Source organism: Micromys minutus, assembly GCF_963924665.1.
Source record: "Micromys minutus genome assembly, chromosome: 21".
Classification (NCBI taxonomy): domain Eukaryota; kingdom Metazoa; phylum Chordata; class Mammalia; order Rodentia; family Muridae; genus Micromys; species Micromys minutus.
Window position 1 is genome coordinate 52,740,942 of NC_137956.1, and position 16,252 is coordinate 52,757,193.

Sequence of the window (16,252 nt, forward strand, 5' to 3'; positions counted from 1 at the left end):
AAATGGACTCCCTCTTGAAGTTATGGACCCATTAAAATTGAGGTTAAAACTAAGCTCAGGCCACTCCACTCCCTGCCCATTCTCCTGATTCTTATGTTTGCTATGAGGAGAGTATCTTGGGACAACTCCAACATCCTCATGTCTGGACTTGTGAGCTCATAAAGATAGATATTGGAGAAGAGATGGCTATGTGGGTTCCTTGTAGTAACACACAGTCCAGGATGACCTTTGCTCATTGATGCCCACTTTTTAATTGACTGTTTATAGTTGAGAACAGAAGGATGTCCAAGATGATATTTTAAAGAAGGAACAGAAAGTTTATAATTTTATATTTTTCCTGTAGTTGATCCCCTATGTGTTCAAGAAAAAGTTTTCATTGCAAAAAATAAACCATAGATTTTTCTAAAATACATGAATGTGTATATGGAAACAAGGAATACACAGTAAGTAAATATTATCCATGTTTTATACAATTAAATTTATAGGAGAAAAATATTGGCCTCTAGGAAACAGGGAAAACCTGGGAAATTGCACTCTATGTCACATGCATTGTCTCGTGTGAACTTATTATTGAGAAAAGTTGTCCTCATCTATGGTCCCTAAAAATTTGGGTGCTAAAAAAGTCTCTTACTCATGTCAGGGTCCTAGCCAACTCTCCCCATGTAAAGCATTCATGACTTCCAATGAAGCAGAGAGGAATCTCTAGCTTTGGAAGGAAAGGTTGCCAAAGGGTATTCCCTGGGTCACATGTGAGGTTGTAGAAAAGGGTCCCACAAAAATTGATCAATTCGAGGAGAGCTATTTAGCAGGTAGGCCATAGCAGTTCCCAGTTACATCATCAGTAACCCCTTTCTTAGACATTCTCTTGTATCTAGGAGAGAACTAGAATCTTCTGTGATGTCACCAATGTTGTGGTGACACCAACAGCCTGTGGAATATTCCTTCAGTGTCTTGTGTTCACAAGCAGGCATGTTTTCCTGGCTGCACAGGCTAGTTCAGAAGAAGGGAGATCAAGGAGAGAACAGACAGAGGCAGAAGGAAGCTGACCTTCTGTCTTATTGTAAAAATGAAAAAGTAAAATTATTCTGGGGAAAGCACAGTGAGTCCTGGGCAGAGGTGGGAAACTTCCTGGAGGAGTTAGGCTTGAGCTGAGCTTTCCAGGAGTAGTCCTTACAGGATGGAGCCTTGGAATTTCTCCATGGCAGACCAAGTGTCAAGAATTTCTGATGATTAGTTTGACAGAGACCCAGAAAGTGACAAGCCTGCAGCTACTTTTCTAGGAGCTCTTTAATTTCTTTTTGAGTGGCAGAGAATGCTAGGAGGAGGCAATGTGATAATAACAACGTGTCCCTTCATAGTAGGGAGCTGAAGCACTTCATCCTCTAGATTACTGTAGGTTACATGAGTAAGTTCTGATGATGAGAACAGAAAAGGATGCTCCCCTGGTCATATATGGATGTCTCAAACACCTTGGGTTTGAACACACATGATTAATGCTTGATGATACTAAGCACTATGAACCCCAGGATTTACCTACACCACATTTGATATGAGATGACAATATCCGCAAATCTTTATGTCTGAGGCAGCTTATGGATTTCAAGGCAAGGGGGCTGTAATAGGGACAGTTGCATACATATGGAGATGGTGGCAGGGAAGAGAAACATAGCTTAGCAGCCCAGCTTGAAGATACGTTTTATTCCAATTTCAGGGATTCACCCTAATTTTAGCTCTTTTTCTTCCTCTGCCCTCTTCTTAGAGCTCAGAATGATCTATTCTGCCCCTGGGCCATCAAATGTGCAAATTCACTTGTGTTTATCTATCTACAAGGTCTGCAAGGAAGGCATCATCCCAAAATTACACCAGTAAAAAGGAGCAGTTGAGAAAATTGGAAGAACTGAAAGTAGCCATTCAGAAGATGACTTGTGAGAGGGATGAACTTTGTCAAATCCTTAGCCTCTACAATTATAATGATTTGAACTACAGGGATTCATTTGTGCCCAGTATCCTGTTGACTGTATTGTACCCTCTCTATTAAAACAAGATTTCCTCACATCAAAGGAATGTGTCACCTCTCATCTAGGATTTTAAGAAGCCTTGGCAGGTGATGGCTTGTGAAATAAACTAGGTGCTATGTTCAAACTCTTTTATACTCAGCCTTGAAGTGCTTGGAATCTGGTTGGGTCTGTCACCAGCTGGAAGGGCCTGGTCACACTTGCTGCCTCTCAGTGTGAGAATAGCAGTCTGGTTGGTCTGTCACAAGCTGGAAGGACCTGGTCACACTTGCTGCCTCTCAGTGTGAGAATAGCAGTCTGGTTGGGTCTGTCACCAGCTGGAAGGGCCTGGTCACACTTGCTGCCTCTCAGTGTGAGAATAGCAGTCTGGTTGGGTCTGTCACCAGCTGGAAGGACCTGGTCACACTTGCTGCCTCTCAGTGTGAGAATAGCAGTCTGGTTGGGTCTGTCACCAGCTGGAAGGACCTGGTCACACTTGTTGCCTCTCAGTGTGAGAATAGCAGTCTGGTTGGGTCTGTCACCAGCTGAAAGGGCCTGGTCACACTTGCTGCCTCTCAGTGCCTGCGGGTCATGACCGCTTTATGCTGATTTTGTTCATGATTCTATGGCACCTCCCTGGATTTTTTGGCATTGTTATTTTTTTATATTTGTGCGTGTGTTGGTGTGTAAGTATGTGAATATATTTGTGTGTGTTTTGTTCAGCATCCTGGGGCCTGGCTTTTGTTGGGGCCGGTGGATTTGTCTGATGCACAGATGGCAAGTCATGATAGTGATGAGTCCATGGAGGCCTACACTGATCAACAGAGAGCTTTCTCCATGTGTTTACCTTAGTGGCACATAGGAGTCTTCTAGAGGATAAGGTATTATAAAGCCTCTTCCATGTAAGACTAGCTATGTCCTCTGGAAATTCATGGAATAATAGGAACCAAGGATAAAGACATCTGCAATAAAAACAAGAGAAATGTCATCAGAACTATCTGTTGGACCAAAGCCAGTGGTACAGAATGGTAGAAACTTCTTACAGAATTAGTCTCTTCCTTCAGGATTACCTGAGGAGTTCTTGAACTTTAGCTCCTTCCATTTGGTCCCCTGGCTCTGCTGTCCTGTGTCCAAGATAAGAAGTTTAATCAGCACTAATAAGACTCAGTTTGATGGAACAAGGGTGTGGCATATACTGGGCCGGGTTAGTAGAGGATGCAGCCTGATTTCACATAGTTCTTGAATCCTGAGTTCAGAGAGTTATTTGTTCCTTCAGGCCATGCCCTAATACAGGCTGAACACTGAATTTCACTTGCTTAAATCACAACCTGAGATGAAAATGATGGACATGGAGAAAATGACCCACTTGATAATTAATGCCATAAAGAAGTTCAAGGAGATAACAGAAGAGAACAATTTCTACCAGTGAGTCCTACAGAGTTGAGACCCCAGTACTAGGGAGGGAATACTTCTGTCCTGTTAGACCTTTGAACATATATCTATACTGTCTGCCTCTTAACAGGAAACCTGCCTGGAGGCACGGGCCTTTCATTTTTGCCTCTTGGACTCAGTTGACTTACGTGTGAAGAGTGTATAAGAACAATATTTATTCTTTAAAATTTAGGATCCTCTGGACAGAAAAGTTATGCATCATGATGGGAATATCAATCAACCCTGAACTTCTAGGGCTATAACAGGAGATTTAAAATTTGAGATCCATGAGAAACACATGGAAAGATTATAACTTTTGAGTTTTCTCTCATCTCTCAGATGGGATTTGCTGATGGTTTTAGTATACCAGGATCATGTGCTCCCATACAGTCTATTTCCTTTTCCTTCATGCACATTAACCCTCTTAGTGTCAGGATTTTTAGAAGTACTTTGATTCATGTGTAATGGGGTTGGTCTCTGGATTTGACCAGCCTCTAATTGGTGCTGTGTCTCTAATTGGGGATGTCTGGGGATCATGTCCCTTGCAGGGATGATGGTACTTGGAAGATTAGCAGGCAAATGAATGCTGGCTGGGATTTCTTTGTTGTTCAGCATGAGGCACTGCCACCTCCTACGTAAATGTACTCAAGTGAAGAACAAAGTAAGAACCTTGCTGAATGAGAACAGAAAACTGCTGCTGGAGCAGAGTGAACTGCAAGCAGCCATTGAGGAGGCAAGGAGGTTCTGTGAGGAGGCCAGAAAGAACACCTCTGTCCCAATTGCCAAGCAGCAGCAGGTAGGATTAGATATCAGGGGATTGCTAACCTCATGTCTAACCATAAACATACATAAATCCACTGCACTGACCTATGTCTCACCTAACACTACATTAAGTTTGAAGCCTATGTGGGAGCCCCTCTTTAGAATAGCACAGAGCTTTGAAGGATGAAGTAAAGTAATTTTTTTTAACAGGGATCATGCAAGTTCAGGAAGAAAGTAGCTTGCAAGGAGGAGAGCTAATGAAAATGCCAAATAAATGGTTCTCATTGTCCTCATTTGGTGGGTTTGTTCTTTCTCCCCTCTTTTCTCTGTATGTCAAGATGCTTTGTGTATCTTGGGCCGCTCTGACAGAGCCTGAGTAGCAGCTTGTTAGTCTTGTTATCTTGAATGCTACTGGAGAGTTGGTCTTGTTGTCTCTGAAGCTTGTCCCTCCTGTGGGCCTGTGAGCTTAGGAGTTAGAGTGCTCCTGGGTGCTCAGTTCTCTGGGGGCATGTTGTGGGTCCAAATGATAGTGGGACATTTCTAGCTATGGTTGCAATGGAGAACAAAAGGTAAGTTATTTTCTTATCTTTCTGCTGTATCTACTTTAAGTCTTTTAGCATCATCCCAATTATTATTATTAATTATAGTTACTATTTTTTAAGAACTCTTACTTGTGTAAGCAGGTTGTTATATTTCAGGTTTGTTATATTCATAGTTTATTTTCCCTTAGAATTTTAATGACCAATGAGAAGGATGCAGCTGGTACTGAGGGGATGGAGAAGGAGCAGGGCATTTACAAAGCTGGGATCCTGTTGTCTAGGCATTTCTTAGGCACTGCAGATATGGGCTCACAAATGCATCTTTGCATTCAGATGACATATACTGTTTGTAAAATCAGAATTACCTTTATTCTTGTTTTTTCTTTAAGATATGAAGTAGTTGTTCCTTCTTGGGGCAAACATTATTTTCAGTTTTTTTTCAGCACTTTTACTTTGAATTTTTTAAGATGACTTCCTTGTGATGTACAAACTGTGATTCCTTATGCTCATACTGAATCTCCTTTACAGTCTTGACAGCAGGTTGATTCAAACTTAGGGATCTCTGAGTGAGCGTGCAGTGAAACCACAAAACTGAACACATTCATGTGTAGAAAGAAGAAAACTCATGTGGAAGTTCAAAGCTGCCATGATCATATTTCACAGGACAGAGAGAATAGCAAAATTTCTTGCCTGTTATAGACAGAGTGGAGGTAGCTGCTGGCAGGAGTATGTAAGCTGAGCAGATTGGTAGACTTACAGTAGCAGTGGGGAAGTGAGTAATGTCAAGAGAAGGGTCAAATACAAATAACTCAGGTCTTCCAGAGTGATCAGGCAAAGGAGATCTGAAGAAATTTCTTGGTTTGTGACATGAGACAGCCACTGATTATTTGTAAGACCCCAGTTTAGGGTAATTATCATTTCATAAAAGATTAGTAATACAGGAAGTATGTATGCCTCTCTAGAAGTAGAGGGTAAGGTGAGATATAAAAAAGAAGTAAAGAAAACCTCGAGAATTATGTTTCTTGAAACCCAGCAAGAATTGTTTATATTCTGATGATGAAAAACAGCAAAAGAGAGTGAGTGCAGGTGAAATGGAGAGGGATTAACAAGGAGGCCCCAGTAATAAGACTGCTTAACGTTTTAGTACCAAAAGTTAGCACCATAACAGAATGCACCTCAAGATGTCCAGAGTATCCTTGAATAATTGTATAAAGTATACAGAAACAGTAGAAATAAAATGTGGAAATGTCAAATATATAACAAAGTTATAATAAGAGCAATATAAAACACATCAAAATAAAATTAGGAAGACAATATTTATAGATTTTCTTATGTGATATATATACATCATCACATACATTAATAACATTAATAAAAGTACAACAATCAAGTTAGATTTTTGTGTTTGAAAAAATAAAATTAAAGACATCAACTTTTACTCACTGAGTAGAAACACAGTATATACACTCTGTACATGATTGCAAGAAAAATAGGAATCTTTCTGGTCATCATTTATGGCAATGTAAAAGTAACTAATGCTTTACAAACCACAAATGCCAGATATGTCCCAGCATCCTTCAAACTTTCAGGGTACTTTCTGAAGATGAAAAAAATTTAATTAAAAAAAGGGGTAATCTCGCTTTAACATCCCGCATAAAAGGGTACTATTTTAAGATTAAATAAAACTTTGCAGTTAATAAAAACACACTTCACATTTTTAACCCTAAAATCTCTCTTGTTTGGCCCCTCAGTCTCTTCATTCCTTCTAGTTGAGAGGTCCTTCAATTCATAGGCATTCTCTTTCAGAGAAGTCTCAAATTTTCTGCCCTCCCTTCTAGAGTAAATTGTCCCTTATTATCTGTATTTAATCATGTGCTTTGTCTTCTTACAGGATGTTGTATAACTGTTTAAGCAGCTTCAGGACCATGCATCTTAGTGCATTTATATCAGATTGAATGGGATTATCATTTCAACGACTGCAGATGATCTCCAGAGAACACTGAAAAAAAATAATAAGGAAAAAGTTTAAGAACATGGATTCTTTGCCTGTTTCTTTGACAAAAAAAAAGACCTGGAAAATCCCTAAGAAGCTGAGTGTGATATGAGACATAGTACAAGGTCTATTGTCACAGAGTCTAATTGTGAAAAAACTTAGAATACTAACAAAGAGGAAACAAATCGAGTCCATCCTGAAGCAGGGGAGTCAATAAACTATCCAGAGACCAATGGTGGGATAAGAAAATGGAAGGGAAGAGTGGTAGTTTGTCAGATCTTGAAGTCAGCCTTTGCTCATACAGGGAAGGGGGAGATGGCTCTACAATAAAAGATCCTGAGAGCACACACTGAGCTGTCATCTTTAAACTCTCCCTTATATTGTAGGAACAACTGCACTTGATAAAGTTGAGCTGTCATCTTTAAACTCTCCATTATATTGTAGGAACAACTACACTTGATAAAGTTGCTTACATGCCCTTTACCCCTAGCACTTCTCACTCTGCTACTGTGTGTCATGGTGGCAGATTTTCTCAGGGGTTCTTATTTTCAGCTGTCATGACACTGTCTTGCTTTTCTGCCTGGTTGTTATCATCTCAACTAAGTCACCCTCATCTACCACAAGACCCCTAGTTGAAATTTAAGCCTCATTTTGAGGTAGCATGAGAGTGGAAACAATCTATGATGTTACAGATGAAGCTTTTGGAAGGCAATGTGGGTTGGATGATGTCATCAGAATAAATTCCAATGTGTCTATGGTATGATCTGATCTAGTCAAATTCCTGGCCTATCCATTCTTCCTTCTATAAATTCGTGGGATGTTCTTTTTCTTGTAGTCATTAACTAAAAAAAAATAATGATCTACCCAGACATGGGACTAAAACCTAATGTCTCCTAGTCTCTCTGTGGAAACCAGCTTCTTACTCTGGAGTCACTGGGTCACCTGAAGACTGAAATTCAACTTTCTGAAGAATTGTACAGGACTTCTCACAGGGCTGTATCACTTACTACCACCAGCAAAATCTAAGGCCCAAATTTTCATGAAGCCAATTTTAACTCAATGTGAACCCGTATGGAATAAACCAGTGACTGAGTGCTGCAGGTACAGTGCACTAAACTGTCCTGGACCTCATGTGGCTAAAATTGAACACACACACACACACACATGCAAAAAAAAATACAGTTGTGTATATGAGCATACAGAGAAGCAAAAGAAGAGACACAGACTCACAATCTCTCATAAAAGTATCCACACCCACAAAACCCCACGTAGGCACATATATCTACACATACTTAACATGGGTACACACATGCTCTCCCACACCTGCACTTAAGCATGTATGTGCATGCATGTGCATTTATACACACAAAGAATATTGTACAAAGACCTACACACATGCCAGGCATGCAGGCATGTATACACACACACACAAGCATATTCACATGTATATAAACACACATCGAGGGAGACTAACACCTACACACATAGTACCACAGAAATACACAAGAACACACCACAAATAAAAGCACAAACAGCAAGAACAAGACACACAGAGAGACAAAGCCACACAATCCCTCCATTACTCTGAAATGCCAGAGAGAAGACTGGCTTGTTGCAGCAACCTTTCTGCTGAAGGAGGAGGTACTGGGTCCTCTGATATGTCTACAAGGTTCTTAGACTCAGCCAGGCTCTGCTGCCCTGGCTTGAAAGTTATTTCCAAAATAAAAAGTTATGTCCAAAAAATAACGTCAGTCCAAGTACAGACAGAAAAAGGAAAACAGAAAGTAAAATTCTGATGCATCCCTGTCACGAATTCCCAAGTCCACACAGACACAACACTTACCGAAACAAAAACCTTAGGTGTCCCTGCCATGACCACCCAAGTCCACAGAAAACAAACAAAACAAATAAGACCAAAACAAAACGTCCTACATGTTATTTCCACAAAAGACTGATACTTCCCATACCAGGTGGCAGCTCAATCCAAGCTGCCGCTGGGTTAAGAAGGACCATGCCCGATCCTGTTTCCCAGCTGGATTCTGGAGCATCCTCCAGATTCCCATGGCCTGTGAAGTCCCAGCACATCTCTGAGACCCTAAGACCTCTCACGAAGGGACGCTAACCTCTTGATACTAGATACTATCACAAAGGGACTCAAACCCCTCAGACCTTGGTCTCCCAAACAGACAGTGGAAGCAGACAACAAAGAACAGAGACAACAGAAAACAGAAAATACACAAATATACAAAATAAACAGACCTGCTCAAGCAAACCTCTGATCTTGCCAATTGTGGGTCTGGGGGAAGCGCTGTTCCCTGCCAATGCACCAAAAATGTAAGACCCCCAAGTCAAAGGGACACAAATCAGAAAGGAAGAAGTCAAAATATCACTATATTATAAATAGTATACCTAAGTGACCCCAAAAATTCCACCAGATAACTCCTACAGCTGATAAACATTTCAGCAAAGTATCTGGATATAAAATTAACTCAAACAAATCAGTAGCCTTCCTCTACTCAAAGGATAAAAAGGCTGAGAAAGAAATTAGAGAATCTACACCCTTCCCAAAGTCACAAAGAATATAAAATATCTTGGTGTTACCCTAACCAAGCAAGTGAATGATCTGTACAACAAGAATTTCAAGTCTCTGAAGAGGGAAGTTGAAGAAGACCTCAGAAGATGAAAAGATCTCCCATGCTCATGGATTGGAAGGATCAACAGTGTAAAAATGGCCATCTTGCCTAAAGCAATCTCCAGATTCAACGCAATCCCCATCAAAATTCCATCTCAATTCTTCATAGAGTTGGAAACAGCAATTTGCAAATTCACATGGAATAACAAAAAAATTAAAAAAAAAAAACAGGATAGCAAAAACTATTCTCATCAGTAAAAAAATCTTCCAGGTGAATCACCATTTCTGACCTCAAAGTGTATTACAGATCAATTGTGATTAAAAACTGCACGGTATTGGTACAGACACCAAAAGGTAGGTCAATGGAATAGAATTGAAGACCCAAAAAATGAACCCAAACACCTATGGTCACTTGTTCTTTGACAAAGGAGCTAAAAAAATTCAAAGAAAAAAAGACAGCCTCTTCAACAAATGGTGCTGGTTCAAGTGAGAGTCAGCCTGCAAAAAAATAAAATTGATCCTTTCTTCACTCCGTGTACAAAGCTCAAGTCCAAGTGGATCAAAGACCTACACATAAAACCAGGTACACTGAAATTATTAGAAGAGAAAGTAGGGAAGAGCTTAGAACATATAGACACAGGGAAAAACTTCCTAAACAGAACACCAATAGCTTATTCTCTAAGATCAAGAATCAATAAATGGGACCCCATGCAATTGCAAAGTTTCTGTAAGGCTAAGGACACTGTCAAGAGGACAAAACGGCAACCAACAGATTGGGAAAAGATCTTTACCAGTCCTACATCTGATAGAGAGCTAGTATCATATATATATATATATAAAACTCATGAAGTTGGACTCTAGAGAATCAAAGAAACCTATTAAAAATTGGGTACAAAGCTAAACAATTAACTTTCAACTGAGGAATATCAAATGGCTGAGAAGCACCTAAAGAAATGCTCAACATCTCTAGTCATCAGGGAAATGCAAATCAAAACAACTCACACCAGTCAAAATGGCTAAGATCAAAAACTCAGGTGATAGCAGATGCTGGTGAGAATGTGGAGAAAGAAGAACACTGCTCCACTGTGGGTGGAGTTGTACACTGGTACAACCACTCTGGAAATCAGTCTGGTGGTTCCTCATAAAATTGTACATAGTACCACCTGAGGACCTAGCTATACCATTCTTGGGTATATACCCAATAAATGCTCCAACATCTCACAAGGCCATATGTTCCACCATGTTCGTAGCATCCTTATTTATAATAGCCAGAAACTGGAAAGAATTCAGATGTTCTTCAACAGAGAAAAGGATACATAAATTGTGGTACATTTTCACAATGGAGTATTACTCAGCTATTAGAAACAATGACTTTATGAAATCCCTAGGCAAATTGAATGAACTTGAAGCTATCATGCTGAGTGAGATAACCCAGTCACAAAAAACCTTTCAAGGTATGTGGATACTAGCCCAAATGCTTCAAAATACCAATGAAACAGTTTAAAGAAATTATGAAGCTCAAACAGAAGAAGAGCAGAAGGTGAATGCCTCGGTCCTCCTAAAAGGGAGAACAAAATACTCATGGGAGGAAATAATGGGACAAATCGAGGAGCAGGGATTGGAGAAAAGATCATCCAGAGACTGCCTCACCTGGAAATCCATCCCATATGCAGCCATTAAACCCATGCACTATTGCTGATGCCAAGTAGTGCTTACTGGCAGGAATCTGATATGGGTGCCTCCCCAGAGGCTCTGCCTGAGCCATACTGATAGAGAGGAGAATGCTTGCAGCTAACCATTAGACTGAAAATGGGGACCCCGATGAAGGTCGATGAAGGAGCTAGAGAAAAAACTGAAGGAGCTTAAACTGTTTGCAACCTCATGGAAAGAACAAAATTATCAACTAACAAAAACCATCACAGCTCCCATGGACTAAAGCACCAACAAATGAGCTTGCATCAAGAGACTCATGGCCCCAGGTGCATATGCAGCAGAGGAGAGCATTGTCTGGCATCAATGCGAGGAGAGGCCTTTCTTCTAGCAAAGGCTCATTTTCCCAGTGTAGGGAAAAGCGAAGTCATTGAAGGGTGGAGCGGGTATTTGGGAGAGGGATCACCTACATGGAGGTAATGGGAGGGGGAGGGGAGATGGAATAAGGGGAAAGGGGATAACCTGAAATGTAAATACAAAAAACATCCAATTAACAAAAGAAAAAACAGCTTTCAATTTCTTTTTATACCTGAAATAAATTAAAATGACAATGCCTATTATTATCATCATTATTGTTATTATTATTATTTGCATTTTAACTGGAGGATCTACCATTAAGAACTATTATGTTACTTAAAATTATGTACATGGTAGTATAAATGAAGGACTCAGGCTAAATATATTTTCTTTCATAATATGCATTTAATATGTGAAAATCATAGAATTGACCTGCAAGACTTAATCTTTCTAAAAATATATTAAAATTGACTGTCCATTAAGAATTAGAATTCACTTAGCTTCTCTATACCTACCTTCATAACTACAAAAAGCAATTTCAGCTTTTGAAGGAATCAATTCAAATGTTTTGTCTAGAATCTGGATTCTCCCTTACTGATGAATCTGGTATGTCTGCATTAAAATAAGATTTGATCATTGTTATATCCTTAAATTTTATTAAAGAAGTGCAGTTTCTATTATTTTCATTAGCAAATGTTTATGTTCCAAACACCTTATGAATTCCCATTACTTTTATATTTAGTACAAAAAACTAATAAAATTGCTTTTTACTCTTCAGCAATAGTCAGATAAAAACATGCCAAAAACTCAAAAACTATCCTGTTCTAATAAATGTAAACCATCCTACGGCTTTGTAACACAGTCCCTGGTGTAGGCAAGAATGAAAGTTGTGAGAGAACTGAACATAGGAGAACTATGCAGCTCACTGTAATAGGAAAAACAGGAAAGAAGTTTCTTAACATAATTTATTTTTATTTCCTAAAAAACTTTCTATAGAACTTAAAACTAATATGTTAAAGAAATTTCAAGTTTCTGCCAGCCATTTGATTAAACAATATCTTATTGATCACCTTTAGAAACTTTATTTTTCTGTTCTTCATATCCAGAAATTAAGCTGGTGTAACTAGATAATCTCATCTAGACACCATATCCAGCTATACATGCACACACATATATGCACAGTATGTAAATATTTTTATATACCATGACACTTCATCTTAAAACTCAAGGTTTTTCTTTTATACACAGGTAAAAAACAATCTAACAGTATTATTTTGTACTTGTCATGAAAGACTTGCACCTTCAGCTAAAAACCTGAGTTCAATTATAATCAGTATTAAGTGCTTTACAGAACACAATTCCTGTTTCAATAGAAAAACAGCTTACCGACATTTATAATATCCAAACCAAATTTGCAATCTCACCCAGATGTATAAAAGTGCCCGGCCTACAGAGTCAACTGGTACATGACACCTGAACCATAAAGAGGTCGACTAATAATTGAAAAGTATATTAAAGTAAAATTTTAGTCATTGTCTTTGAATAATACTATTAGGTTAAAGATAATGTGTGCTTTTATACAACTTTTCCTACTACATTTAAAAACATACTACATTCCTAAAACACAATCTCAGTCATGTCTCTACAAACAACACTGTTAGTTAAACAAGACCCAAACCTATCACTTTAGCTGATTCCAAACAAAGCTATTCTGAGTACACTGCAATAGCATACAGCTAAAAAAAAAAAAAAAAAAAAAAAAAAAAAAAAAAAAAAACAACAAACTACACACTACCTCTTTTTCACTTAAGAGCCTCAATGCTCTATGAAAAACAGCCAAGTTAATACTGCACCACCAGAAAAACACAATACAATATCTAGCTTCAGTCAGTTGAGCATGAGACTCTTAATCTCAGGGTCATGGGTACTAATTGTAAAAGGAATTAAACACTCCGGGTAGCCCATATAGAACACACACAATCCAGGCATTTTACTAACAAGCTATAAGCCTAGATTGGGCAGGTTTGGAGCTATACTAACCTATTTCCCAGCCATAATGTCCCTTGTTACATACTGTTTTTCCAGGCCACGTGCTCAGGGTCCATCTCCTCACATGGTGGCTTCCTCCTCCCTTGTTCCCCCTTTCCTCTCTCCTGAGACCCTCCACTCTATCCTCAAGTCCCACCTTTCTCCCTCTACTGCCCAATCACACGCTCTTTTCATGTACTGACCAGTTTTACCAGCAAGGTTCACACAGCATCACCTGGGATACTTGAGGGTCTGCTCTTCAGGGGAAACTCTTGAAACCCTGGGAAGCTGGTATGTGGGTAGCATTTAAATACAAGCATTACCAGACAAACCCCAACAACAACTGTTCCCTATCTGACCAATAAACATTGACATCTTTACGTAATATACAACCTGTACAATTATTTCAGATCCTAGCACCCATAGCTGTGGCTTTTGGTACAATGTATATGTCACATTCTTACAAACTCAAGACAGAAAGTGAGCAGATTAGCCAATGTTTCTGCAACAGTCCACATCTAATCTGTAACAATTTAAGGATTGTCAGTAACAGACCAACAGAGAATACCACTAAACAAAATCAACGGCCAAAATATAATATATTCCAAAGTTACAGCCATGAATTAAGCTTTAAAAGGAAGTCACATGACCTTCATATTTGAAGGACTTTTAAAGTAAGAGTCTCATTTGGAAATTACACAAAGTTCACCTTGAAAGTAAATTAACTGAGCATGGTCCATGTAACTCCAGTGCCCTCCCCTGAGAGGCAGCACCATAATTTTCCTCTTCACTGGGCTAGCTGTGTTCCATGGTGGAGGGGTTCTCCACCAGAAGAGTGAGCTACTCCATGTGAGATTCATGGAAATGCAGGGGTAAACTGTCTTCACTGGGGGATAAATGAGACAGGCACATACAGAGAGAATGTGAAGGAATGGTTAGAAATCAGAGGCCAGGACACAAGACAGTGAAAAAGGAATCACTGAGAATAAATCTATGACTAAGACAGTTTTTAAACTGTTGCTCTGTGGCATGAAAACTAAAGTTGCTAACAGGATAGAAAACATCTGCATCCTGGGAATCCAGGAAGGGGTAGAAGGCCCCAACCACGTTCAGAGGTCAAATAAGTCTGAATGAAATCATCAAAGAGATGATTCAGGAAACAGCTCACAAAGCAAGTCACAGATGGATCAGATGCCCTGGTTACATTGACCTCATTTTTGAATATAAGGAACAAGAAATCAGTTTCCAAAAAGCACTAAAGATGCCTCATCTAACATTAAAAGTCAAAATACTAGATCTGATTTTTATAAAGCTAGTATGTAGAAGTCAAAGATACTAACTTGTAAACTGATTCTTAGTACGACATTTAATTTTGGTGCTATGTCTAATAATGATCCAGAGAATGAGATTTGGGAAATGTAGAAGAAAGGCATGGGAAAACAATTTCTAGACACAGGATTGGCTATAAACTTACTAAAAGATGATCTAGTCGTTTAATGTATAGCAAATATTCTTACAGGCTCCAAATGGGTAAAAAAATCTTAAGTTATTCATAAAAATGAATGTCATAAAGTTAAGGCAATAATATAGTATCAAGGTATTATAACCACTGTTTCTAAGGAAAGGAAAATCACGTTTTGTTAGTTTTCAGTAACAAGTGTAACTTAAACATTTCCTCTAATATTTGGCTTCTGGTGCACCAGAACTGAAATGAAGGAGATATGAATTATAAAAAGATATTAAATATTATAAAAATCCAGTGGCTACAAAGATGCAGATAATTAGGTAAACAAAGAAAATACTCTGTTGAAAAACCATGTATGACCAGACAGTGATGGAAAGAAAGGAAATTAGTTCCCTGCTTCTTACAAAGAACAAGTGCCGACCAAGGTCAAAATTTAGACACAGACTGCTAAAACAAGCAGCTGACATAGACTCTACCCACCAGACTGAGCAACCAAGGGACTTAGAAACACTACCAAACAGGCACATCTGGATTTCTTTTTCAATTTTGTCAGATGTTCACTAAGTATTTGCTTAGTGTCCAACATGTGACAAGTACTGTATACTTCCTTCAGCCACACATTTCTTGCTTTCTAGAACTTTTTTAATCTTCTATCGTTTTAGTAATACAAATACAAAACGAAAAGGCAACCTGCTACAAAGGTATGTTTAAGAAACTAACCATAGACAATGAAACAAAGATTCAACAAGTTCCGGAATTTACCCTATGATCTACTGACACAAATCACTAAGTCTCAAATTTTTCTGAAAACATTTAACAGCTAATAAAAGCCCTAGAAAACTTAAAAAACTGATATACATATAAAATATAAATGTATGTCTACAATTACCCTTCCCAATGCATACTGTGTAAGCAGATGATTGTAACCAAGAAAGACTAATTCCAGAAAAGAAATCCAGATGACTAGACTCTGTTTTGCCTCATCAGTCTTTTGTAAAATAATCCCAGTGTTTTATATCTGACAAAACAGGGAAAAGAAGTAACTGGGGTAAATCCAAAGTCTAGATCCTTCCTACTGGACTATATGTCTTTCATCTAGTTAATGTTTTTCTAAAGAATGTTTTTTTAAAAAATGCTTGTGGTTTTATAATTTATTCCACAAGGAAACCAATGAGAAAGACTTGCAAATTTCTTTGGAATTGTAATGCAGTGCAGTAAAAACAGATGAAGATCTTACTATTACAAAAAGACTGGTTTTCTAAGACAGCTATGAAAATACTTCCTTTAAGAAACAAGTTCACTCAAATGAGGCATTTCATAATCCTGGCATTTAGATTCTGGTCCCAATAGAGGTGTGTCCTTCTTCAAATCAGGTTTTCCCTGCTCTCTACCCTTACCTCG